The sequence below is a fragment of the Symphalangus syndactylus genome, chromosome 8, assembly GCF_028878055.3.
Source record: "Symphalangus syndactylus isolate Jambi chromosome 8, NHGRI_mSymSyn1-v2.1_pri, whole genome shotgun sequence".
In the NCBI taxonomy this organism is placed as follows: Eukaryota; Metazoa; Chordata; class Mammalia; order Primates; family Hylobatidae; genus Symphalangus; species Symphalangus syndactylus.
In genome coordinates, this window is record NC_072430.2 from 99,723,950 (window position 1) to 99,751,816 (window position 27,867).

Genomic DNA, 27,867 nt, shown 5'->3' on the forward strand with positions numbered 1-27,867 from the left:
TTGAATTATTTGGAAGCTGCTTCTGAAGAGAGAGAACTCACAAAGTCAGCACTGTTTTATTTGACATTTGCTCATTTTGCAGTGAAAACTACACAGCAAAGTCCTTAGAATCATCACTTCAAAGGTGTAAGTTTTAACATCAGTTATATCTCAAGTGTAAAATTGTAGCCCTACAGAGTCTGATAAAATTGTAAAATGGAGTTTGGATATTTAGGGAAAATTTATCTGTGCTAAGAAAAACGGAGAGAATTAACACGCTATAAAAATTACAAAAGCTAGAAATTTGCAGTGATTAAGATTTGATGGGGATCCATGGTGATGCTAATTAGAAACAGCAAGCCCCTCCCAAAAGCTCATCACAGGAATACTTTAGGCTGAGGTAGGCTCAGACCATTTTGACCTTTCATCCTATCTCTTCCTACCAAGACAGAGGGAGATTTATTTAAGGGAAAGCAGAACGGGCATTCCTCTTTGGACCTAGAGCACCTTGAAGAGCTGTTGCCAGGGTAAGTCTTCTTATGTTCCACCCACCCTGGGTTTAAGGCGTATCATTACTGAGGCTGGGCAAAGGATATTTAGTGCCTCTCTGACGTGACTGTGTATTTCTGTACTATTTAAGCACTTGAACTTGATGTCGTGGGGCTGGCACCCAACCAAGATTCAAGGATGGTAGAGTGCTTCTGGTGTATTAATGAAATATCTTGTTGAAGATACAAATTTATACGGAAGAGAAACTGACTATCCAAAGAAAAAATTTTGTCAACTTTGTATCTAAGATTCGTGTACCTCGTCTACATTCTCTCATCCAAACTCCTTTCTTATCTTATTAGCAGAGAAATAAATCTAGGAACGACTAAGGCTAGTAACAAAATAAGTGTTTGGCACATAGAAAACTGAATTACAGATATTAATATATACACAGGAGATCATTTATTTGAAGCTTAAGTTATTAGATCTATGTTTTTAAAAGCAATTCAATATAAGATAAAACAAAACTGAAGTGACTTGTTTCTTTGCCATCTCTCTAAGCGATGTGGTGTTCCATCTAATAGCTTATGAGTCAGTAGTGTGGTCCACACAATTTAATTGTGAGGAATCAAGTAAGACAAAGATTATAGATTTGATTTGTTCCTCTCAATATTGCTTTCAATTATGAGGGTCTAGATTCTAGGATCATGCAGAATGTTGGATATACGACACAATTCTCAGGCAACATTATTTAAGGCAATAAACAAAAGTGCAAAAAAATTGTGTCTGTTTTAACTTTCCTGATAAACTTTTATTTATTTATTTATTTATTTCTTTATTTTATTTTTTTTTTTGAGACGGAGTCTTGCTCTGTTGCCCAGGCTGGAGTGCAGTGGCGCAATCTCGGCTCACTGCAAGCTCCGCCTCCCGGGTTCACGCCATTCTCCTGCCTCAGCCTCTCTGAGTAGCTGAGACTACAGGCGCCCGCCACCACGCCCAGCTAATTTTTTGCATTTTTAGTAGAGACGGGGTTTCACCGTGGTCTCGATCTCCTGACCTCGTGATCCGCCCGCCTCGGTCTCCCAAAGTGCTGGGATTACAAGCGTGAGCCACTGCGCCCGGCCTATTTATTTATTTTTAAGACACAGTCTTGCTCTGTCATCCAGGCTGGAGTGCAGCGGCGCAATCTTGGCTCACTGCAACCGCAGCGTACCAGGTTCAAGCAATTCTTGTGCCTCAGCCTCCCAAGTAGCTGGGACTGTAGGCATGTGCGCTACCATGCCCGGCTAATTTTTGTATTTTTAGTACAGACGGGGTTTCACTATGTTTACCAGGCTCGTCTTGAACTCCTGGCTTCCCTTAGTGATCTGCCCACCTCAGCCTCCCAAAGTGCTGGGATTACAGGCAACTTTCTGGGTAAACTTTTGAATTCAGAGAAAAAGGAAACAATAACAAAAAAGTTTTAGCTCCTTCTGTGTGAAATATATAATTTTGACACAGTAGTGCATATGTCTATGCTGATGGTTCATAACATCACAGTAATTTGCACAGTAGATGATACACTAAAGTCCTTCGGTTAGCAGGTTATAAATAGTTTGAGGCTTGTGTGTAATTCTGTAAAAAAAAAAAAAAGAAAAAAAAAGTAAGCAGTTTGATCAAGAAAGATTTTCAGGCTGATTAGAAAATGGAACTAGTAAAATATTAAATCAGTAAAATACATAAAATCGTAATGAAAAAGATATACTGCTAGCATGACCTCATGTCTTTAAAGTGATCATTAAACCCCAAATACTTAAATTATGTGATGAAGGAATATATTCAGAAAAACTAAGGGTTAAACTGAACACCAAAAATTTTTCTAGGCCAGGAGCAGTGGCTCACACCTGTAGCCCCAGCACTTGGGGAAGCCAAGGAGGCTGGATCGCTTGAGCTCAGGAGTTCGAAACCAGCCTGGGCAACCGGGTGAAACGCAGGCTCTACAAAAAAAAAAAAAAAATTAGCCGGATGTGGTGGTGTAGGCCCTAGCTACTTGGGAACCTGAGGCAGAAGGATCACTTGAGCCCAGGAGGCAGAGGTTGCAGTGAGCCACGATCATACCACTGCACTCCAGCCTAGACAGCAGAGCCAAACGCTGTCTCAAAAAAAAAATTTTTTTCTACTCTAAATGAGTCATTTAGAAGCACTGATTCAAACTGCAAAACACTTTTATGAAATGGTGAAACAGAATATTACGTGAATGTAAAAGGACGTTAGGAAGGACAAGAGATGATAAAAATAAATGCAGATAAATTTCCATACAATGTAAAGTATGCACATTAAAACATTTAAAAAGCATGTGCAGTTTTCACAATGCTGGTCTTAAAAGTTGAAGAATCAAAGGTAATACAAAGAGAAGTTGTACAATACAGAGACAAAGCTGTGGTCATTAAATAGTACTTAATACCTTCTGGGAAACTAATATTGAACACTGAAGATGGGTAAAAAATTTTCAAATCCTGGTTTATATTGTATATCCTCCACTGGAATTGCTTTGTAGTCTTAAAAAAATGTTAATATGTTGCACCTTGAGATTAGCTGTGGCAAGGGTATAATTTTAAAAATAAAAGAAAATTACAGGCCGGGCGCGGTGGCTCACGCTTGTAATCCCAGCACTTTGGGAGGCCGAGGCGGGCGGATCACGAGGTCAGGAGATCGAGACCACGGTGAAACCCCGTCTCTACTAAAAATACAAAAAATTAGCCGGGCGTGGTGGCGGGCACCTGTAGTCCCAGCTACTCAGAGAGGCTGAGGCAGGAGAATGGCGTGAACCCGGGAGGCGGAGCTTGCAGTGAGCCGAGATTGAGCCACTGCACTCCAGCCTGGGCGACAGAGCGAGACTCCGTCTCAAAAAAAAAAAAATAAAAATAAATAAATAAATAAATAAATAAATAAATAAATAAATAAAAGAAAATTACTTACAGGCCCAGACTGTTCAGTAGGCATTTTAGGTCAGTGCCAACTGCTAAGTGTACTGGGAGGTGTCCATTCCCTGGGATAGACGCACAGATTCCAAGCTATTGGAATGGCTGAAGTGTGAATTAACTCTGTTGGTGCAAACTCTTCCAGCTCGAAATATTCTCAGCTCCCCAAAGGAGCAGGCCCATCCCAAGTTTAGATTTCTGAAAACTTCTCTCTTGGAAAGTACGTTATTTATACTTCTTGTTGAATGCCTTGAAATTAAAAAAAAATAACAGAAAACAAAAAAACAAAGTATGTTATTTATTTATTTTTAATTACTAAAAAATAATTTTTTTTGAGACAGTCTCTCTCTGTCGCCCAGGCTGGGGTACAATGGCACAATCTTGGCTCACTGCAACCTCCGCCTCTAGGGTTCAAGAGATTCTCATGCCTCAGCCTCCCAAAAAGCTGGGAACACAGGTGCACGCCACCATGCCCAGCTAAGTTTTATGTAATTTTAGTAGAGATGGGGTTTCGCCACGCTGGCCAGGCTGGTCTTGAACTCCTGACCTCAGGTGATCCACCCGCCTCAGCCTCCCAAAGTGCTAGGATTACAGGCATGAGCTACTGCACCTAGCCCTAAAGTATGTTATTTAGAAGGGCAAAACCTCCTGAAGAAATCATATTCTAGAAACGAAAGTCAAGAGTAGCTTTAGAGAAATCCTGATGATTATTTTGCCATTCACTGAAACAAATCAATGAAATGAGCACACTAAGTGAAACTATGACATGTCAGTAATGTAAATCTGGAAGAGTTTTGTTTTGTTTTTCTTCTATTGACATGGGTGATGGTGGTGGTGTTTGCATCTTTTGTCTTTTATACAATCTTCAGGCTGTTTGTCATACAATAATTTTAATACATAAAAAATAAATTTCAGATTATCTTTTTTTTTTTTTTGAGACATTGTCTCACTCTGTCACCCAGGCTGGAGTGCAGTGGTGCCATCTCCGCTCACTGCAACCTCCGCCTCCCCAGTTGAAGTGATTCTCCAGACTCAGCCTCCCCAAGTAGCTGGAATTACAGGTGTGCATATCCACCTCAGCCTCTCAAAGCGCTGTGATTACAGGCATGAGCCACCACGCCTGGCCCAGTTTCAGTTTCAGATTGTCTTTATTTGACCTACTGTATATAGCCAAGTAGATATTTCTCAATCCTGTCTAAAACCTGTGCTGATCTAGTCTTTTTTTTTTTTTTTTTTTTTTTTTTTTTTTTGAGAAGGAGTCTCGCTCTTTCACCCAGGCTGGAGTGCAGTGGCGCGATCTCGGCTCACTGCAGGCTCTGCCCCCCGGGCTTCACGCCATTCTCCTGCCTCAGCCTCCCGCGTAGCTGGGACTACAGGCGCCCGCCACCTCGCCCGGCTAATTTTTTGTATTTTTAGTAGAGACGGGGTTTCACCGTGTTAGCCAGGATGGTCTCGATCTCCTGACCTCGTGATCCACCCGCCTCGACCTCCCAAAGTGCTGGGATTACAGGCGTGAGCCGCTGCGCCCGGCCAGTCTTAAACTCTCTTCTTAACCTCACGCTGAGACTTCAGATGTTAGATTATCCACTCAAGTCTCAGTTGCCTTTTTCCTTAGAATGCGATTCACATGCACCTCAGAGACCTGGAATGTCCACCTCTCAGCTTCTTTTCTCTTTGCTAATCCTCTTCAACTCTGTTTTCTATCCCCAATCTCCCATATTCCTCTTTTTTGATTACCACAAACTGGAGTACTTCTCATTTCTCAATGGCCAACACTGAAATGTTCATAGTTTAGGAAGTCGTATCCAGAAATAAAGGCGTATGTGGTAGAATTTCTCATGAGGGTACCTCAGGTAGGCAAAGCATTACTTTGATATAAGTAAATAATCCATCATTTACTGTGAAACTCTAAGATTGAAGTTTCGAGAACTGAAGAGAGGGCTAGGTGAGCCTCAGACACAGCACTCACTACACGCAGGGCCTGAAGGACAACAATGACCTGTAATGTCAGGCTGCTGTTATCAGGTCCCTGATTGCAGCTGCAATACTTGCAGACCAAGAGGTATTTTGCACTGTTTGAATCTCTAAATTTTAAAAACTACTATATACACCTATAAAATGGAATATTTGCAGGCTGCCCAGACCTTATGGTATGTAGTACTTAATTCTAAAAGCCTTTCAAAGGAGCCAACATTAGCATTTTATTATTTTCTTCTTATGAAAATAATAAATTAAGGCTAAACCCTGGCTTAGAGATGAACTATTTCTGGCTCACTATCCTTTGGCCAAATGCCTTAACCACTCAGCACACTTCTAGGTGTGCCAACTAAAGAGTTGGCACATCAGGGGATGGGAGAAGGGAGAACGGCATGACTTTGCTTTTGTCTGGAAACCTGGTTTGAGTACAAATAAAACCGAAGGAAACCAATAGTGTTTATAAATAAGGTTATATTCTGGAATTGTGTAGGACAAAGATCAAAGCCTCTCAGATGTCAAGGAACCCTTGAACAGAAACCCTGGCATCAAAGGCTGTGCATAAGGAGTAACAGTTCAGAGTAAAGGGAAGCTTGGCAACCTGCGAAACCAGCACAGTTTCTCCTTATTCTTCCTATACTTTAGACATGGAAGTGGGATGGTGTCTCTTGTGCAACTAACTGCTAAGAAGAAGTGACCTTTGGATCGAAGGAAGTAGAAAAATTAAATCAGAAAGAATCAAGGCTCAGAGTCTGCAAAGCCACAAGCCCTCTGTCTGGGTCAGCAAGGTCATTCTTTTGTTTTTTGTTTTGAGACAGGGTCTCACTCTGTCACCAAGGCTGGAGTACAGTGGTGCAGTCACAGCTCATTGTAGCCTCAACGTCCTAGGCTCAAGTGATCCTCCCAGCTTAGCCTCCTAGCTTAGCCTCGCGCGTAGCTGAGATCACAGGTGCGCTCCACCATGCCTGGCTAATTGTTTTATTTTTATTTTTATTTATTTATTGATTGATTTTTTTGAGACAGAGTCTCTCTCTTGTTGCCCAGGCTGGCGTGCAATGGTACAATCTCGGCTTACCGTAAACTCCACCTCCGGGTTCAAGCGATTCTCCTGTCTCAGCTTCTCAAGAAGCTGGGATTACAGGCACGCGCTACCGTGCCCAGCTAATTTTGTATTTTTAGTGGAGATGGGGGTTTCTCCATGTTGGTCAGGCTGGTCTCGAACTCCCAACCTCAGGTGATCTGCCTGCCTCGGCCTCCCAGAGTGCTGGGATTATAGGCGTGAGATACTGCACCCAGCCTTTATTTTTATTTTTTTGTGGAGATGGGGTCTCACTGTGTTGCCCATGCTGGTCTCAAACTCCTAGGCTCAAATGATCCTCGTGCCTCCTCCCAAAGTGCTGGGATTATAGACATGAGCCACTATACCTGGATAGTCTATTCTAGCTCTGCTATGCTTTGCCTTGCTTCCTTTAGCCACTAAAGGCTTGTGGAAAATCAATGTATATAGTCAGATTCCAAATTCTTCTCAAGTTAAGACAGCGACCTTCCAAAGTTAATGGGTTGTGGCTTCATTTGTAAATCCGTGAAGGTAGAGTGCCGAATATTGTAAAACATAACCCTAGATTTAACTTACTCATCCATTGGATTAAAAGAAAAAGTATTTAATACAAAAAATTCAAAAGCCAAGTCAAAACTACCCTTTAAAGCAAAATGCTGACTCCAGGATTTTGGCAAAGTTTCTTTCCTTGATTGTAGTCATTTCAAGGAGAGAGAGGTTAACCTCTTCCCCTAATCTCACCTCTTCAAAGAAAAGAAGTTGAAGCAGAAAAATTAGCACTGATCTCATGTTAGGATTCAAAGGGCAGGATGGGGCTGTGTAATGTAGTGATGGAAATAGGATAAAACCCTTGTTACTGTTTTCCAGAAGCTAATCTGAGGGTTACCATGGTAACTCACCAGGGTACAAGACTGTTGTGAGCTTTAGGGAACAATTTTGGGATACGTTCTTAAAAGAGAGTATCAACTGCTTGCATCAAATGGGTGAGAAGTGGGGCACAGTGGTGCACATCTGTAGTACCACCTAATCTGAAGGCTGAGGCGGAAGTATAGCTTGAGCCCAGGGTCAATGAGACCAGCCCAGGAAACATAGCAAGATCCTGTCTCCCTCTTACACACACACACACACACACACACGTAACAGAAGAGTCTTTTGGAAGTGGATCAAAACTGATTTAAGGTTTTGGTTTGAATTTTTGAAAAAGTAGGTGTCTTGGGAGAAAAACAACAGAAAAATGTCAACTGGTAAGTCTTGCCAAGCCTGGAGGAGACGACTCACACCAAACTGCAGGGCTAAAAGAAAGAACCTAAAAGTCAAAAGCAATTGGAGCTATTTGGTAATTAAAATATGTACATTCTTTTAGAATTGAAGTTATCTGCTATTAGCTTCTTTGTTGTCCTGTTGGTTATTTATGGAAGACTCCAATTCAGTGCATTTGATCCTACTGTTTTCCTATATTCTTTTCATTCTGAAGTCAGTTTCCATACATACTAATCGCGTTATACTTCTTTTCCTCTTTTACAGAAAAGCTAAATTTAAAAACGGTGTCATTGCAGCAGTTTACCAGGAACAATTATTCCTGGTAGAAGCTATTTAACTAAATACATACGACCCTGCAACTCGATTTTTACCTTCCTTTTAATTTTGTTTGATTATGCTATTATCTAAGCTTGCCTCTTTGGCTTTTCAGATTAAAGTACCACATCTCTCTGTAAGCATGAGAATCTGTACAAACAGGCATTTTTTTTTTTTTAGCTTTTCTAGAAAATTTGGGGGGAAATATTGTGGAATAGAATGCAAAATTTACAACAACATTTAAGACAAAACATAGAATTTGAAGGAATTTTTATATTTGCGGCAGGCCAGTTTCATGACAACTATGCCCTCTTAGACTCCCTACGATTCTCACGATTAGTACTTTATGGAAAATTTTTAAAAGCCACAATTCGAGCAGTCTCCCAGGCATTCCTGAGGACCAATACAAACAGTGCAATTCAGTGCAATACGAAAACCCCAAATTACTATTTAATTATTTAGACTTAGTTTATGGCATTTTGATTGGTTTTCTTTCTTTCTTTCTTGCTTGCTTGCTTGCTTGCTTGCTTGCTTGCTTGCTTTCCTTTCTTTCCTTTCTTTCTTCCTCTCTCTCTTTCTTTCTTTCTTTCTTTTTTTTTACAGCAATTACAGGGTGAAGTATAGGTTAGTGTGATTCTAAGTCAAACGTCAGCAAACTACTTCCCACATACCAAATCCGGTCATCGCCTGTTTTTCTTTTTTTTTTTTTTTTTCTGAGACGAGTCTCGCTCTGTCGCCCAGGCTGGAGTGCAGTGGCGCAATCTCGGCTCACTGCAAGCTCTGCCTCCCGGGTTCACACCATTCTCCTGCCTCAGCCTGCTGAGTAGCTGGGACTACAGGCGCCCGCCACCGCGCCCGGGTAATTTTTTGTATTTTTAGTAGAGACAGGGTTTCACCGTGGTCTCGATCTCCTGACCTCGTGATCCGCCTGCCTCGGCCTTCCAAAGTGCTGGGATTACAGGCGTAAGCCACCACACCTGGCCATGTCTTCACCTGTTTTACTTTTTTTTTTTTTTTTGAGACGGAGTCTTGCTCTGTCCCCCAGGCTGGAGTGCAGTGGCGCGATCTCGGCGCACTGCAAGCTCCGCCTTCCGGGTTCACGCCATTCTCCTGCCTCAGCCTCCTGAGTAGCTGGGACTACAGGCGCCCGCCACCACGCCCGGCTAATTTTTTGTATTTTTAGTAGAGACGGGGTTTCACCGTACTAGCCAGGATGGTCTGGATCTCCTGAACTCGTGATCCGCCTGCCTTGGCCTCCCAAAGTGCTGGGATTACAGGCTTGAGCCACCGCGCCCGGCCTCATCGCCTGTTTTTCTACAACTTGCAAACTAAGAATGTTTTGTATACTTTTCAGTGGTTGAAAAAAATCAAAATGATATTTTTTGACATATAAAAATCATATGGAATTTGAGTTTCAGCTATAAGTAGAATTTTATTGGAACACAGCCTCACTCATTTGTCTACACATTGTCTAGGACTGCTTGTGTGACAAGGGCAGAGTTGCGTAGGTACCACAGAGACCATATGGCTGGCAAAGCCTAAATACTTATTACCTGGGCCGGGTGTGGTGGCTTACGCCTGTAATCCCAGCACTTTGGGAGGCCAAGGCGGGCAGATCACCTGAGGTCAGGAGTTCAAGACCACCCTGGCCAACATGGTGAAACCCCGTCTCTACTAAAAATACAAAAAATTAGCTGGGCGTGGTGGCAGGCACCTATAATCCCAGCTACTGGGGAGGCTGAGGCAGGAGAATCGCTTGAACCTGAGAGGCAGAGTTTGCAGTGAGCTGAGATCGCACTATTGTACTCCAGCCTGGGCAACAAAGAGTGAAACTCCATCTCAAAAAAAAAATATATATATATATGTATATTTATATAGCTTATAATATATAATATAATATAATATAAATATATATATTTATATAGCTTTTTCTCTTAAGGGTCAAGCTGACCCTTAAGAGAAAAAGCTAGCTGACCTCTGATCTAAATCATTATTTCCACTATTGATTGTCAAGTTGCAGCCTGAGTTATCTAAAGATAAAATGTTAATCTAATTACATTAATACTCCACTAATGAAAGCTATTCTTATGCAAGTTCATTGTCCTGATATAGAAACTGAAAGGGTAGAGACCAGAGTTGGTAGGTTTAACAAGAAGGAAGATAAGATACTGAAAGAGAAAACAAGAGTAATCTCTTCCAAAAACAATGGAAAACTTTCCAGTGATATTTGCTGATAGGTGTCCTTTTTCATATCAGAAACCAAAATGCCTTGTTTTCCACTATTTGTAAACTCTAAAGATACTGTCACTTAAAATTAGCGATTTTCTTTCAGAAGAATTAATGATCAATGTGTGCAAGTTCAAGTTCTGACCTTATTTGTCAAACTATCTGAGGTTGAATGTTCTGGGAAAATGACAAAAGGAAGGAAACATTTAGATGTATGTCTCCTGAGACTTAATTCATCTTTGATTAACTGAAGAAGCCGTAAGAATATCTTTCTGGGCAGATAATAACCAGCTTCCTTTAAACAGAGGAAAGGTACTCTTTTGAATTAAAAATCTAGTTGTAATTCTAATTTAGCCAAGTTTATTATCTCACTATTAGAGCTTAAAGACTGCAGTAATTTTTCTTGGGTCTTAGGTAATCTTTTAAAAAAAAACAAAAAACAGGACAATTGAATTTACAATTGTACGACAGCTTAATCAGACTGCTTCTCAATTGTCTTGCTGATGCACATAGTAGGTGATGTTGGTAGGGGGTAAATGCTTGCTTGGTTGTGCCCAAGATTATACACAATTCCAGGAATTCCTAGCTGTATTGAAATCCCTCATTTCACACTCAGAATTGTAGAATGCAAATGAATATAAGGAAAGCTAAGAATCCACCCTTGTGTATGTATTAAGTAAACTTCAAACATTTATGCCAATTTTACAACTTGTGAACAACAAATTAATTGACATGTCTCGTATTTTCTTCAAATTTGGTCTTGAGGTGTCTCTCTGGAGAATGACTATAAATTCTAGCCCTGTGCTGATGGGGCTTCAGGGAGGGTGGTTGTGGATGTTTACAGGGTGCTTTTCACAGGATACTTCTTTATGATAGTGGACAGCCTAATGTTTAAGTGTCCAACCTCTGACCAGGTGTCCCTCTCACAGGAAACTTGTTTATATTGGCAGAGAAACTTGTGGCTCTCATCTGACCTGTGTCCTGTTTAATCCTGCAAGAAAGCCAATCTCTAGGAGAGCTCTGATCAGGAAAGAAGTTAGGTTCAGCTGTGTCAGCCAGGTAAGACACAGAGGAGACCACTCAACAAAACACATGAAGTAACAGAAGCAGTTTATTACTTACAGGTCCCAGAGAGAAGAGGGCTGCATGCCTGGAAGGAGAAATGCAAAATAGGGGCCCATCCAGGACACACGTGCTTGATGGGGAGTGAGAGAGAGGGAGAGAAATGACATAAGGGCTAAAGCCTTTGTTGGGGTCCAGAGTGTTATCTGAGCAGGTTTCCAGTGGGGCGTTCTAATCAGTGAGTATACAGCAAGCAGGCACAAGTACCATGGAGGCAATTGTGGACTAAGATGGTCACTGAGGCATATCTGTGAAGTCCATGCAGGGTGTGGGGTCAGTGGGGTGAGTCAAGTAGATTGTATTTAGCTCTACCATAGGGAGGTGGACAGCAAGAGGCTGATAAGACATCTGGATCAAGCACACTGAGGAACTGGGAAGAGACAGAGAACTGAAAACTGTCAAGGATGAGGAAGTCCTGCTTCTGGTATGAGAAAGCCCAACTTATACTCAAAATGGGTGTCAAGACAACATGAAATTATAAGAATGTGCTATAACCTCACACAAACTAGTCACGACAACTCAGCTGAATGCAAACGATGAACTTCGAACACATTTAAGTTGAGCAATATAGCCTAGCCAAAATATTGGGTGGCTTGGTTCTTTAACCCCTTTGAAGCATTCTTTGGGCAACAACTTTGGTAATGGTGGAGTTAGTTGATGGCTTTAGCATCAGCATCACAGTCATTCTGTGAGATGAGGCTCCTGGAAGTGAGTTTAACTGTCTCTTAAAGCCCTGCATTTGGCTCCACCTCTTGCACACATAGCCCCTTTGAAACCCGTTGCCCACAAGTGCTGTGGGCTGTTCAGTCCCACTGGATGCAGATACCACAGGTAAAGGATCAATCTTCATCTCTGTGCCATTCCCCACAAGCTGCCAAAGCTTTTCAGAAATCTCACTTGCCTCACAAACTGCTGAGGGAAATATTTCATTGCGTTGGAATTACTTACTTCTGTGCACGCTCTGTAGCATTTTCAAGAATGTGCTCATTTTCATTAGGCTTGAATGATGTTCTTCCAAGGTTGTACCTTCTCAGAATCTGTTGCCCTTAAATATTTAAGACAGCAGGTTCTTCAGGAATGAGCATCTATCAAGATCATTTGGTATGAAAAATCATTCAATACATGGTGCCTTCGTTTAACAAGTTACAGAAATAGAAAAGTTATGGTACTGGTACAATGGGCGTAGATTACAAGGATGTCTACTTTTAAAGAGAAAATGAAATGTCCTAAGTCAACACACTGGGCTTCTCAATTTCTTCTATCTTTTACAATAGCTTCATCAGACATGAGTAGCAGAACTGACCGGCAGATCAGCGCGGGCAGTGCAAAGCAGCAGTAAAGTAGTACAAGGCAAGTTAGGATAATTGTTGCAAATCTGCAAAGAATCTTCATTCCCCAGAGAGTTGAAAGTCTAATTGCCAAAGAAAGGAATGCAGCTGTCATCTTGAAATGGAAGAAATACCCCTCAACTATTAATATGGTGGCCGGCAGTGTGTTCTGCAGAAGCTAGGGAGTCTCCTCTGAATATAGGGCTTGTTGCAAAAACTGAGATTTAATTAATGTCACATCTCTAGATACTAAATTCTTACAATATAGAACACAATTTCTGGAAATGGCCTACACTATTGGGCAGCCACAGATCCAACAGTGAGGCTGCCCTCAGAGACCTGCCCATCTGGTTGGATTTTTTTTCTCTATTTCTGCCTTCTAGTTAGGAGATTAAAGCTATTTTCCCTCTTGATTTATATATGTCTTTCTTTTTGACTTTTGAACAATATCATTTCTCTTGGTTTATTTTTCTTATTCTCTTAAGTGTTTTTACCAATCAATACAGCCTTTAAATTTGTTCCTCTTTTTGTTTGCGTCTTCCATTTTTTTTTGTAACTATGTTACTTCAATTTTAAATATGAATATGCTGCTGCTTTCAAACATCCTCTTTTGAAAGAAACGATAGGATTTTATAGATTTTCTTAGCAAGTGAGAAATCAATTTAGCAACATGTTGCAAACAAATTTTACCCTTGATTAGACTGAAGTTTTTGGTCATATATATAGCTTCTAATTTTTTTTCAACTTTTATTATTATGATCCATTTTCTGATTCATTAATTTCTACTCTTTATCCTTTTTCATCCTTCTGTTTACCTTAAGTTTAATTTGTTCCAGTTGCTTAATGTGAAAGCTTAGTGCATTCATTTTAAACCTTTCTTCTCTTCTAAAATAAGCATTTAATGTTATAAATTTCTCAGCAAACACTGCTTTGGCAGCATACCGTAACTTTTTTTTTTTTTTTTGAGACGGAGTCTCGCTCTGTCGCCCAGGCTGGAGTGCAGTGGCGCGATCTCGGCTCACTACAACCTCTGCCTCCCGGGTTCAAGCGATTCTCCTGTCTCAGCCTCCCGAGTAGCTGGGATTATAGGTGCCCGCCACCACGCCTGGCTAATTTTTGTATTTTTAGTAGAGATGGGTTTCACCATGTTGGACAGGCTGGTCTCGAACTCCTGACCTTGTAATCTGCCCGCCTCGGCCTCCCAAAGTGCTGGCATTACAGGCGTAAGCCACCATGCCCGGCCTTTTTTTTTTTTTTTTTTTTTTTTGAGATACGGGCTTGCTCTATCTCCTACGCTGGAGTACAGTGGTGCGATCACGGCTCACTGCAGCCGTGATTTCCCAAGTGTAACTGATCCTCCTACCTCCATCTCCCAAGTAGCTGGGAAAACAGGCTTCCGCCACCACGCCCAGCTAATTCTTATATTTTTTGTAGAGATGGAGTTTCACTATGTTGCCCAGGCTTATCTCGAACTCCTAGGCTCAAGTGATCCACCCACCTCGGCCTCCAAAAGTGCTAGGATTACAGGTGTAAGCGACCACACCAGGCCCAGTGTGTTGTATTTTAAATTTGTATTCACATCAATGTATTTTCTTCTTATTACCATGTGCTATTTAGAAGTATGTTGCTTAATTCAAATATTTGAGGATTTTCCATGTATCTTGAAAATTATTGTTATCTTGTTTCTGTGGAGAAGGAAAGATTTCTTATCCACTGCTAGATTCATAGCTGAGACCCCTATAACAGAAGACATTAAGAGCCAGGTGTATTGGGAAGGCAGAAGATCCCTTGAGCCCAGGAGTTTGAATCCAGCCTGGGCTATATAGTGAGAACCTCTCTCTACAAAAAATAAAAAAATTGGCCGGGCGCGGTGGCTCACGCTTGTAATCCCAGCACTTTGGGAGGCCGAGGCGGGCGGATCACGAGGTCAGGAGATCGAGACCATGGTGAAACCCCGTCTCTACTAAAAATACAAAAAATTAGCCGGGCGTGGTGGCGGGTGCCTGTGGTCCCAGCTACTCGGAGAGGCTGAGGCAGGAGAATGGCATGAACCCGGGAGGCGGAGGTTGCAGTGAGCCGAGATCGTGCCACTGCACTCCAGCCTAGGGGACAGAGCGAGACTCCGTCTCAAAAAAAAAAAAAAATAAAAATAAAAAAAATAAAATAAAATAAAATAAAATAAAAAAATTAGCCAGGCATGGTGGTGCATGCCTTTAGTCCCAGCTACTCAGGAGGCTGAGGTGGGAGGATTGCTTGAGCCCAAGAGGTCAAGGCTGCAGTGAGCCATGATTGTGCCACTGCACTCCAGCCTGGGTGACAGAGGGAGACCCCATCTCCAAAAAATAAAATAAAAATGACATTAGTGAGAAAAGCACACACATTTATTTAACATAAATGTTGGGTGACATGAGTACATTCATTACGGTAACAAGGAAACAGGGAAACCTGTATGTATTCATGCTTAGGTTTGATGAAAAACGAACAGTTGTGGGAAAATATGATTGGAGGACAAAAGGAGTATGAACTAATGTTAATAAACTGGGAGAACTTAGCAAGAGAGGGCCCTTGTCATGAGAGTCTTATGACTTGCCTCAAAGGAGAAGAGTGACGGGAAGAGAAAGCTTCTGCTTCTGCTGTTTTCTCAAATGTCAGGGTACCATATTTTGCACTAACATATCTTGAACCCCATAATTTCCTTCCGTTGGCCAGGAACATCTTTTTTAAAATTTAAATTCCTACAAGTTTATTGATATATGTTTAAGTCCAAAATTTGATGTAACTTCTTTTTTTTTTTTTTTTTGGAGACGGAATCTCGCTCTGTGGCCCAGGCTGGAGTGCAGTGGCGCGATCTCGGCTCACTGCAAGCTCCGCCTCCCAGGTTCACGCCACTCTCCTGCCTCAGCCTCCCGAGTAGCTGGGACTACAGGCGCCCTCCACTACGCCCGGCTAATTTTTTGTATTTTTAGTAGAGACGGGGTTTCACCATGTTGGTCAGGATGGTCTTGATCTCCTGACCTCGTGATCCGCCCGCCTCGGCCTCCCAAAGTGCTGGGATTACAAGCGTGAGCCACGGCGCCTGGCCAATAACTTCCTGAATGTTCCATTTATACTGAAAAAAATGTGAATTGTTATTTTTGCATGGAGTGTTCTATATATGTCATTTAGTTCAAGTTGTTTGATAGTATTGATACAGTTTGTTCGCTGCTGTATCCCAAGCACCTAGAACTGTAGGTTCTTTGCAAATATTTGTTGTGTGAATGAATGAATGAATGAATGATCCATATTATGGTGATGATTTTCATTTTCACCCTCACCCAGAATTCTAAAGATTAGGCTGGCTGAAGAATAATTCGAACCTAACTAGTGTATCTACACTAGCACCCAAGCAATTGCATGTGAGTATTAAGCTGAAAGGCCATGTAGGTTGCATTTCTAGGTCTATCACTGCAGCGTTTACTGTATTTCTGATTATTTAAACTTCAAGAGATTGCTGCCTTTCAACACTGTTCTAAAAGAAAACATACCAGAGAAAAAGCCCTCAAATCTATATATGGCAAGTCAGTACAAATTTGATTTCATGGGAAACAGCTGAGGATGGGTAGGGACTGAGACCAGAAAAAAAAAGAGATGGCACTGATTTTTTTTTTTTTTTTTTAACTCTAAGTTTCGGGATACATGTGCAGAACGTGCAAGTTTGTTACATAGGTATACACGTGCCGTGGTGGTTTGCTGCACCTATCAACCCGTCATCTAGGTTTTAAGCCCTGCATGCATTAGGTATTTGTCCTAATGCTCTCCCTCCCTTTGCCCTCCACCCACTGACAGGCCCTATTGTGTAATGTTCTCCTCCCTGTGTCCATGTGTTCTCATTGTTCAACTCCCACTTGTAAGTGAGAACATGCGGTGTTTGGTTTTCTCTTCCTGTGTTAGTTTGCTGAGAATGATGGTTTCCAGCTTCATCCATGTCCCTGCAAAGGACAGGATCTCATTCTTTTTTATGGTTGCATGGCCCTGAAATTTTTATATCATAAGTACATTCTTGAATGATTGCAAGTTTCTTATTGCACTCTCTCTTTACAAAGCTTTTGTTTCTTTGCATAACTCTGCAAAAGAGCTATCAGCCATGTTTGTAGCCCAGGAATAAAAATGGTAGTTCTTGCCATAGAGATTATCAGTCTTTTTCAAGTAACCTCACCATCCCCCCACGAAGTTCTATTTCATGTTTATTTCTTTTTAAAATTCAGGCAAATCAATATTAATTTTATTCTGAGATTTTTACAACACCCTTGAAATTACTATAAATATATTAGCTTGGTAGAAAAACCAGGATCTCTGGATTGGGATTGTGACTAATTTAGAATTTTAAAACGTATTAACTAGAGTTATAATTTGTGCAGTCTTCAAATGTGGTAGGAGGGTTACATTTTTCTTTTTTCTTTTTTTTTTTTTGAGACGGAATCTCACTCGTTCTTATCGCCCAGGCTGGAGTGCAGTGGCACGATCTCAGCTCACTGCAACCTCCACCTCCCAGGTTCAAGCAATTCTTCTGCCTCAACCTCCTGAATAGCTGGGATTACAGGCACGTGCCACCACGCCCAGCTAATTTTTGTATTTTGTTCAGAGACGGGGTTTCACCTTGTTGGTCAGGCTGGTCTCAAATTCCTGACCTCAGATGATCCACCCACCTCGGCCTCCCAAAGTGCTGGGATTACAGGTATGAGCCACTGCACCTGGCCAGGGTTATATTTTTCTTAATTGGTGCATCAGAATTAATCCATGTCAAGTTTGCACACTATTGATGTCCAGCTCTGCTGTCATTTCAATTCTCTAAGAGACCTTTTTCTTCTTTATCTTTCTTAACTTCCTCCAAGAAAACCTTGCTAGAAATCAAGTCTGGCCAGTTTTGCTAGTTCTTGCCTTAAGTATAAGTGCTATCTTTAAAATCATAGAGTCTTGTGTGCTAGTCTGAGATGTTTTTAATTAGGCCAAAACATGTCTTAGCCTGAGAATGTATCTGCATAATTCTAGGTTTTAATTTATAAGACAGCTAGCCAAGAGAATATTATATGTGGATTTTTGTTGTTGTTGTTAAACCTATTGAAACTAACTTAACTTGATTCTCTATAAAAATCTTTCCTCTACCTCCTGAAATCTTTTAATTAGATACTGCTCTGAGTATGCCAACAATCACTTGACATTCTGTTGTTTTTAGCTCATAGTTACCTACATTTCTCTCCTATTTCTTCTCTTGTTACTCCCACCACTTACTACAACCCCAAAGAGCTTCTTTGTGCCTTGTTTTATGTAATCAGGAAGAATGATTCTGCTCTGGTATGAAGGAGAATCATTCCAAATCTAACAAGAACCGTTCAGTTTTGAGAACCTGAGGAGACCATTAGTCATAGTTTTGAGGACCATCACTGCCAGACAGAGACCTCTTGCAGGAGCCCTTGCTGGAAGAAGTGAGGGCTTGTGAGGACTCAGGCAAGGGGGCGCCCACGCTGCCCCTCCCTTGGCCAGATGTGCCCGCACCGTGCCACTGAGCTAGAAAGCCAGCACAGACCCTCTGTCTTCCTTAAGATGCCAAGAGGGCCGGGCGCGGTGGCTCACGCTTGTAATCCCAGCACTTTGGGAGGCCGAGGCGGGCGGATCACGAGGTCAGGAGATCGAGACCACGGTGAAACCCCGTCTCTACTAAAAATACAAAAAATTAGCCGGGCGTGGTGGCGGGCGCCTGTAGTCTCAGCTACTCGGAGAGGCTGAGGCAGGAGAATGGCGTGAACCCGGGAGGCGGAGCTTGCAGTGAGCCGAGATTGCGCCACTGCACTCCAGCCTGGGCGACAGAGCGAGACTCCGTCTCAAAAAAAAAAAAAAAAAAAAAAAAAAAAATGCCAAGAGGAGGAAACACACACTTTTCCTGAAGAAAAAAAAGGTTATAGGCCGGGTACAGTGGCTCACGCCTGTAATCCCAGCACTCTGGGAGGCCCAGGCAGGCAGATCGCCTGAGGTCAGGAATTTGAGACCAGCCTGGCCAACATGGTAAAACCCTGTCTCTACTAAAAATACAAAAATTAGCTGAGTGTGCTGGTGAGAGCCTGTAATCCCAGCCTGTTTGGGAGGCTGAGGCAGGAGAATCACCTGAGCCTGGGAGGTGGAGGTTGCAATAAGCCGAGATCGTGCCATTGCACTCCAGCCTGGGCAACAAGAGGGAGACTCCATCTCAAAAAAAAAAAAAAAAAGCACGAGTTGTAAATCATGGTGCAAGTCTATAGTACTATGGGTTCTCTATAACTCCTATACTTAGGTATTAATGTTGGGTTGTCCTGGGAGGACACTTGAGTGCCAGCCTCTTTGTTTTTTTTTTTTGTTTTTTTTTTTTTTTTTGGAGACGAGTCTGGCTCTGTCTCCCAGGCTGGAGTGCAATGGCGTCATCTCGGCTCACTGCAACAACATTCGCCTCCCAGGTTCAAGTGATTCTCCTGCCTCAGCCTCCTGAGTAGCTGGGATTACCCACCACACCTGGCTAATTTTTGTATTTTGGGTAGAAACGGGGTTTCACCATGTTGGCCAGGCTGGTCTTCAACCCCTGACCTCGAGTGAACTGCCCGCCTCAGCCTCCCAAAGTATTGGGATTACAGGCGTGAGCCGCCACGCCTGACCTGCCAGCCTTCTTTTGAAAACCTTTAACTCAGCCAGGCATCATGGCTCATACCTGTACTCCCTGTGCTCAAGCACTTTGGGAGGCTGAGGCGGGAGTATTACTTGAGCCCAGGAGTTCAAGACCAGCCTGAGCAACATAGTGAAACCTCATCTCTTAAAAAAAAATTAAAACCTGTCACTGGTTTCTGAGTGTGCTTTTATTTTGAGGATGTCCAGGGCCACTGGCCAGCTCTACCTGTGTGAAGTAGAAAAAGCCACCCTTCCCCATAGGCAGGGGAATACAGCCTCATGCCAGGGCACTTGGCTTGTCTGGCGTGCTTACGTAGTAATAGCCAGTGCAAATATGTATGTGGCTGCCTGGTGGCTGTATCTGTGAGTGTCGTCGCGGGGTCACTCCAGTTTAGTAAATAGTTTGTCCTTGATGCATCTTGATATTACTTCCAGAGAATGATAGCCAGGGAGTACAAGGAAGATACAGGGCAGATAAGACTGGTGATTATCACAAGCTCTTCAGAGAAAGGCCATAATGTGTGGAGAAAAACCACGGCCGCTCTTATCTTTGGTGTGTCTCAGCTTAAATTTCCCTTCTCACAGAGATCTTGTTTTGTCAACCCACCTAGAGAGGAATCCTGGTTTTTTGTTTTTTGTTTTTGAGACGGAGTCTCTTTCGCCTAGGCGGGAGTCCAGTGGCGCTTTCTCGGCTCACTGCAAGCTCCGCCTCCCGGGTTCACGCCATTCTCCTGCCTCAGCCGCCCGAGTAGCTGGGACTACAGGCGCCGGCCACCACGCCTGGCTAATTTTTTGTATTTTTAGTAGAGACCGGGTTTCACCGTGTTAGCCAGGATGGTCTCAATCTCCTGACCTCGTGATCCACCCGCCTCGGCCTCCCCAAGTGCTGGGATCATAGGCGTGAGCCACCGCGCCCGGCTGGTTTTTTTTCTTCTTACCAGTGACACTTATTTGTATTTGTGTGGTTATCTTATTTATTAACTATCTTTTCAAATATTTCTGTGAGGTGTTTGCCAATATATCCCCAACCCATGGCTAACTACCTGACACAGAGTTGGCACTTATTAGACATTTGTCAAATGAAGAAATGTCTTTAGCAGAGTCTGGCCTTGGCAAGGCAGGGGAATATGAAGGGAATCTAAAATACCAAGAGGACAGAGGATGTGTGACAGCCCTTGTTCAGAGGGATGGAGTCTATTTGATTTCCTGTGCCACAGGCTTTCTTCAATCCTGTCACCTTTTTCCAGATAGGAGTTGCTGAGCAGTTGATGTCTCATTGTTTTTAGCTACCATCCACTGAGAATGTCAGGCACTGTGCTAAGGACTTCATTTACATGCATTAAGTGACCCAACCTGCACAACAAGTACTCTATGAAGAATGTTTAATTATTATCCTATTTCACAAATAAAGAAACAGACTTGGAGGGTATGGGAGGGGAGGTGTTTGTGTGTGTGGTTATGTAACTAACACAATAAATGGTAATGCCAAGACTCAAACCCAGATCTATCTGACCCCAAATTATGCACTCTTTTGTCTCTTCAGGTCTTGTTTACTTTGTAAAATATGTGCTTTGGTTTCAGACCCTGAATTAATGCATTCTTAAACATTATATTGCCTTCACTTTGAACAAAGTGATATGAGGCAAGAGATTCATAATGCAAATGTCTACAACCAACTTGCTTACCCGGTGTCTAATGGCCCATCTACATTTGGTCTTTCTGGACTGTGACCTAATCTAGTAAATCTTGGCCTCCATATTCATTTCCTTATTTTGCTTCCTTCATTGGTGCTCACTCCCCATATTTCAGGCAAAGAGCCACTGCATAGTGACTACAGCCCCCGGACAGATGTAGGCTGTTTCTTACCCTAAGCAAGGCACATGGGGGTCTGGTTATGTAGTTCAACAGGGAACAATGCTTAATCTTCCAAGTTGAGGAGTTTCTCTTTTTTTTTTTTTCACCTTAGAATTTAACTGGCCAGGTGTGGTGGCTCACACCTGTAATTCCAGCACTTTGAGAGGCTGAGACCGGTGGATTGCTTGAGGTCAGGAGTTCTAGAACAGCCTGGGCAACATGACAAAACCCTGTCTCTACAAAAAATATAAAAATTAGCTGAGCATAGTGGCACCTGTAGTCCCAGCTACTGGGGAGGCTGAGGTAGGAGGATGGCCTGAGCCTGGGGAGGTTAAGGCTACAGTGAACCATGATTGTGCTACTGCACTCTAGCCTGGGTCACAGAGTGAGACCCTGTCTCAAAATATATATGCAATATATATATATATATATATATATATATACACACACACACACAAATTTACATATTATTCATATATATATATATTCTGCAATGAACATGGGAATGCAGATACTTCTTTTACATATTGATTTCATTTTCTTTGAATATGCACCCAGTAGTGGGATTGCTGAATCATATGGTAATTCTAGTTTCAGTTTTCTGAGGAACCTCTATACTCTTTTCCATCGTGGCTGTATTCATTCACATTTCCACTATCAGCACACTAGGGTTCTCTTTTCACCACACCCTTGCCAACACTTATTATCTTTCATCTTTTTGATAATAGCAATTCTAAAAGGTGTGAGGTGATATGTTATTGTAGTTTTAATTTGCATTTCCCTGAGGATTAATGATGCGGAGTATATTTTTATGTATCTGTTGGCCATCTGCTTGTTTTCTTTTGAGAAATATGTATTTAGGTCCTTTTGCCGGTTTTTTGATTGGGGTGATTGTTTTCTTGCTATTGAGTTGTTTGAGTTAGGAGGTGGTATTTGATATCATTTCAATTAAGAATCCCTCCAGAACATACCCTCCTTGAAGGTGCCGCATACAGTTGTATCAGGCTTCACTGGTTTCTCTTTTGGGCATTACTTCTCTCCCACCCACCCTCTCATCCCACTTTCCTTGCCCAAAGAAGAAAGAAATGAAAGAAAAATACTTTTCTTTGTCTTCGAATGCAAAATGTATTTTTTGTCCTAGGGCCAATAAGGTCAATGAAGTAAGCATGAAATATTATACTCAGGGTAGGAGCATAATGCATGCTATGAGAAAGTGATACAAACCCTGCAAGATTTCAAAGAGATCTCTCACAGGGAGAAAAAGAAAAAAGTTGAGGTTGGTTGGGTGGGGATATGATTTAAAGAAGAGGAAAAGCCAGACTGTGTATTGTGTGTGTTGCCAGTTTGCTATAGTCATGGTGTTGCAAAGCAAATCAGTCCAAAAGACCTTGTTTTATTTATTTAATCAAGTAATCACAGTGTCTCTGAAACTTTTAGATGCAAGCTCAGAAATAGAAGTATTTATGAAGTCAGACTTGCAATTGCCAGGAAGTAGTAAAGAATGCCAATGTAATCTCTGCTACCTGTGCAAGTCCTAAGGGAAAGATGAGCTCATGAATGCATATATATAGATCATTACAAGGCTGAATTAAAATACATTAAATATAAAAGTGGGTATAATCCCCTGAGGATATTCAACATAAAAGGAATAGCTGAAGAACAACCTGAAGCTTTAAAAGTAGGGGAATCTAAGATCCTCACTGGCTGGAGAAAACAGTTACTACACACCCTTCCAGGAAAACACTTTATATAAAGTTTGGTGTTTGAAAGCCTTAGCTGATCTAAATGAATGCAAATTTAAAAGGAGGGACTTGCTTTATCCTTCTATTTGTGGTCTCCACAGCCCCTGGACCTGAGAGGCTTCAATAATTGTTACCTGAGTTGGACTGAATTGAAATAAAGAAGTAAAGATCCTATATCATCTATTGAAATCTTTAAAGGGTAAGTTTCTTTTTTTTTTTTTAACCATTTGTTAAATGGTATAGTATATACTATTGGTTAAATAGTATATACTATTCAGTCATCCTGGAGTCAGTGCTAAGAGTGACAGACGTGCCCTCCATCCACACACCAGAAGTGTCATATTTAGGGAGTGTGCCATTCAGTAAATCTTTGATGTGTTACTAAATTGACATCAACAGGGGACTCAATGGAGACCAAAAGTAAATTTTAAAGACCTTAAAACTGAATGAAGTGGCTACCAATTAAAAGGAAGAAATATGTAGATTCATACAAAGGAATAGAAAAAAAAGTGACTTAAAACTGAGAGAATGATGAGACAATGACAAGCATTAAAAATGGAAAAGCAGGAACAAGGAGGAAATTTATGAGTCCAAACAGATTGGTTTAAGAAGCATAATGTGGACCAAAGGCTGTATGCAAAAGTAACTCAAAATGATTGAAAAGAGATGCCCCCTCCCCAAATTTAGCCAACATAAGACATTCCTTTTGATAGAAAATGACCACTCTAAAACATGTTGAAAGGAGAATCACAAAAGTAAACAATAAGAGGAAACATTTTGGAATAATGGAGGAAAAAAATTACAGTGCATCGGTGCACATTATTAAAATTTCAGGCATGTCTATTTACTGTAATAACATATCATGAACAAAGTAATGAAGACAAGGTCTTGAAAGAAAGAAATACTGGGTGTTGTTTTTCTTTTTCTTATGATCTCAAAACTGGACTTAACCAAATATATGTGGATGGAGATTAACTACTTATGAGTAGATTTAGAATCACAACCAAACTCATCCTTAGATAATTCTGAAGCACAAATACAACCCCCACAAACTTCATTATTGAAAGAAGCCATTTTTATTCTATGAAATAATTTAAAATTCTGAGTTACTTACCCTCAGGCAAACTCAGAATTTTAGTAGTAAGAAGAAAATAACAAAGCACACCACCTTGGAAATCTGCATGTCTTTAACTACAAAGAATCATTGACAATACAGAAACAAGAAGCCTAGGTACAGTTCTCTGAGTGAGGAATTATGATTTAATTTAAAAGTAAATAAACTATTTCAGACTATAATTTTCATGAAAAAATAAGGCATTAAGGATTTAAATCTTTTTCAGAACTTTTATTCCACACAAAGAAAATAAAATGGGGGAGAAGCCCAGTAAATAAAGTTTTTAGTCAGCTTTTGGATTTTTTGGTGTAAAGAACTGGTTATGAGGGTATAAATTTACTAACAGTTGGATTTTAGTCTGCTCATTTTGGTTTCATCTTGTATAAGCAGAACATCTTGTACTTGCATGTTTTTGTTTTTGTTTTTGTTTTTTGAAGTGATTTTGTCTTTAGGATCAGTTATGCCATGAAAGTCTTTATTCTTCCTTTCTTGTTAATTGTGGAATAACAAACATTAACCAATTTGCTTTTAGGCCAAAGACAAGCAAATGCAATTCAGTTCCCAGCTTTAAAAATTCTTTTGGTTATGTTATCATTTGGCGTTCTAACCATCCTTTTCACTGACTTCACTTTTTACAGCATCGTCTTAAATGTGTAAATTTTATTTTTTTGCATGTTTGAATCCATAACGACAATGATGTAGATGCTTATACATGCTTTGAGAAAATTTATGTATTGTGTGTGTGTGTTTGTAATTTATTTTCAAAATCAACATCTATCCCATGTGCACCTATTTGGAAGTATGCATCTAATACATCGAGGCATACTCTATGATACACTAAAAGAAGAGTAATCAACCTTTGCCCTCAAGGAGGTTACCATCTATTTTAGCTGATTTAATATATCATGTATGTTCTGTCAGAGGATAAAAGAACAATTTAGCTTTGTGTGTGTTGAGTAAGAATCTTGTCTGAGCAACAGTAAGATAAAATGGTTTTGGAGTTAGGTGAATCTGAGCTTGAAACCTAGCTGTGCACACTTAGTACCTTTATTCCTTTATTTTTTATTTTCCAAGATAGGATCTCACACTGTCACCCAGGCTGGAGTGCAGTGGTGTGATCTTGGCTCACTGCAGCCCCAATCTCCCGGGCTCAAGTGGTCCTCTCACCTCAGCCTCCCCAGTGGCTGTAATTACAGGTGTGTGTCACCACATCTGGCTAAGTTTTTGTGGTTTTTGTAGAGATGCGTTTTTTTGCCATGTTGCAGGCTGGTCTAGAACTCTTGGGCTCAAGTGATCCATTCTCCTCAGCCTCCCAAAGTGTTGGGCTTACAGGCGTGAGCCATCATACATATGTGGCCAGCTTTTGTTCTTTGAAGTCTGGGATTTCAACTTATAAAATGAAGATACTAACTGTTAGCTTATAGAGGTGTCATGAGGGCTAAGTGCAGTAATGTATACAAAACACCTAATACATAGGCCCTAAGTTTTTAATTCTCTTCCCCCATACGTATTATGTAAATGAAATGTTTAGGTTTAGCATTGTCCATTATTGTCTCTATTCATTTTGGTCTAGGATTTCTAAATCAATTTCATAAATGCAGCCAGGCTATAATTGGCAGCCCTTTTGAGTGGTGAATGAGACAGTGAGCTAGTGTTAAAATTTCAGACAGGAGGTAGGAATGCCAGATCATGAAGCTCAAGGCCCAAGCTGAAGCCTTCCAAACATTCATCACCAGCCACAGCCTCTACTGTCTGAAATAACCTCCCACGGCTGGGGAATGCCCAGAGGGAGGATAGGAGAAAAGCCTTCATCGTGTGCCTAAAAAGCCTGGAAAAAAGAAAAGTGGCTATGAAGGCAGGGATTTGTTTTGCAATAGCTTTTTAAAAAAGAAGAACACATAAATTATATCAAAAGAGTTTCACTAGAAATAAACACTTGGGCTTCTCATCCTTCTACTCCCAATCTACCAGATCAAGCTGTTGGTTTTTCCCAGAAAGAACACAAAGCAAAGTCCAACCAAATATACATCGTTCATACCTGGATGGCACTTCTGCCCACAGTCTTCCCTCTTGTTGAGCAATATAGAAAGTGAGCTTGAGGCCAAACTTTAATTCTCTACTTGAAACCCAGATCATCGATTTCCTCTTTGTCCTCTCGGTCACTGCAGCCATCTCCCTCAAAAGAAAATCGGAGTACCCCCTACAACTTCTGAGGAGACACCAAGCAATTCTAAGGTGGAACTGAAGTCCCCCAAACCTCCTAGTTTTGGGGGTGTTTTATCATTCTTTAGTTTCCCTCCTATGCCTAATGAGAGAGGGAACTTTAAAAGAAAAACACGTTGCTCATTCTTTCAACCCCTGGGGAAGGGGGTTATTTCTCCGTACTTTTTAAAGTGGGAATTCTCTTTCTTGAGAATTCCACTTTGTTGAACCCATTGGCATTTTGGTGGTGGCTTTCTAACTTGGACTTTTTTCCTGCTATTGTGAATTTTCTTTTAATTTCATTATTGAAATTTTAAATTGTGGAACAACCTAGGTACAGGAAAGTGTGCAAATCATATTATACCTCAATGAATGTTTATGCATTGATATACCTGTGTACTTCACTCAACTCGAGATCTAGCACATTTTTAGCCCACAGAAGGCTCCTGGGGCCCTTTCCCAACCAATAACTCCTCCCTGGTAAACTCTGCTATTACCTTCATTTGAATGGAACCATAAATTATGTACTTTCATGTGTCAGTAGTTTGTTCTTTGTTTCGTAGTGTTCCATTGCATGAATATACCACAACATATCTTTCCCTGTTGATGAATCTTTTTATTGAGGAATATTGCTATTACATGTGAAGATGCCTTGAAAATCTTCACCTTGAATTGATTCCTCATTTTTTTCATGCCACTCCCTGTAGAAATTGTGATAAATAAAATTCTGCAGAGGGTTTACATGTTCCCAGCTAATCTTGCTCCACGTTGGTTTGGTTACTTTGGCACCAGAATTTAAAGGAAGATGAAAAATCTCTGTGCGTGCCCCTGTAGTCCCAGCTACTCGGGAGGCTGAGGCAGGAGAATCGCTTGAATCCAGGAGGCGGAGGTTGCAGTGAGCTGAGATTGCGCCACTGCACTCCAGCCTGGGGGACAGAGCAAGACCGTGTCTCAAAACAAACAAACAAACTAACTCACTCCTCTGTAGCCCCAGATTTTAGAAAAGAGAGAGAAAGAGAGGGAGGGAGAAAAGGAGGGAGGGAGGATGGGAAAATGTGTAGGCATGTTAGTATAAAACTTTAAATTCATAATTCCCATTTTGTGGAGATATCTGATCATCTTAATTTGCAATGGCTAAATAAGTAATGCTTATATGATTATAGACTTCTTTTCCTCACTTTTGGAAATACTTCATGCCCTCTGGAAATTCTTTTAAAAAACTTTGTTGTGTCCCTTTAAAAAGTGATAAAATCACAATGTCTAGGCAAATTTTAGGGCAAAGTTTAGTAGGTAATTTGGTTGACTTTAAGTATTTTTCTCAAAGGCTTTTTTTGTTGTTGCTTTTTTTGTTGTTTAACTTGACGAAGACTCCAAACTGTTGAATGAATCTCAGGGAGGCTGAGAAACACAGTAAAATGTATCTTTAAGTATTCACTGTGGTTTGTGCACTATGACAAGCCATCTCCATTGCTGACTCTTATGTTTTGATTCCTTATTTCATTTCCTTAAATGTCTCTGCTTTTGTTGTTACTTTATTTTGCTTCCTCAAATGCAGAGTAATTAGACATTCAAGTTT

At 41.1% G+C, this 27,867-nt stretch overlaps 1 protein-coding gene across 1 annotated transcript in view; it reads left to right on the top strand.

Annotated features, from left to right (window-relative positions):
• Positions 1–426: 426 nt before the first annotated feature.
• The window catches only part of SLC39A10 (solute carrier family 39 member 10), a 157,321-nt gene continuing 129,880 nt past the window's right edge, over positions 427–27,867 (top strand). The window contains exons 1-3 of the mRNA XM_063644849.1: positions 427–506; positions 11,211–11,319; positions 23,077–23,174. The gene's annotated coding sequence lies outside the window, so the exon portion shown is untranslated. The remainder of the gene's footprint in view (positions 507–11,210; positions 11,320–23,076; positions 23,175–27,867) is intronic.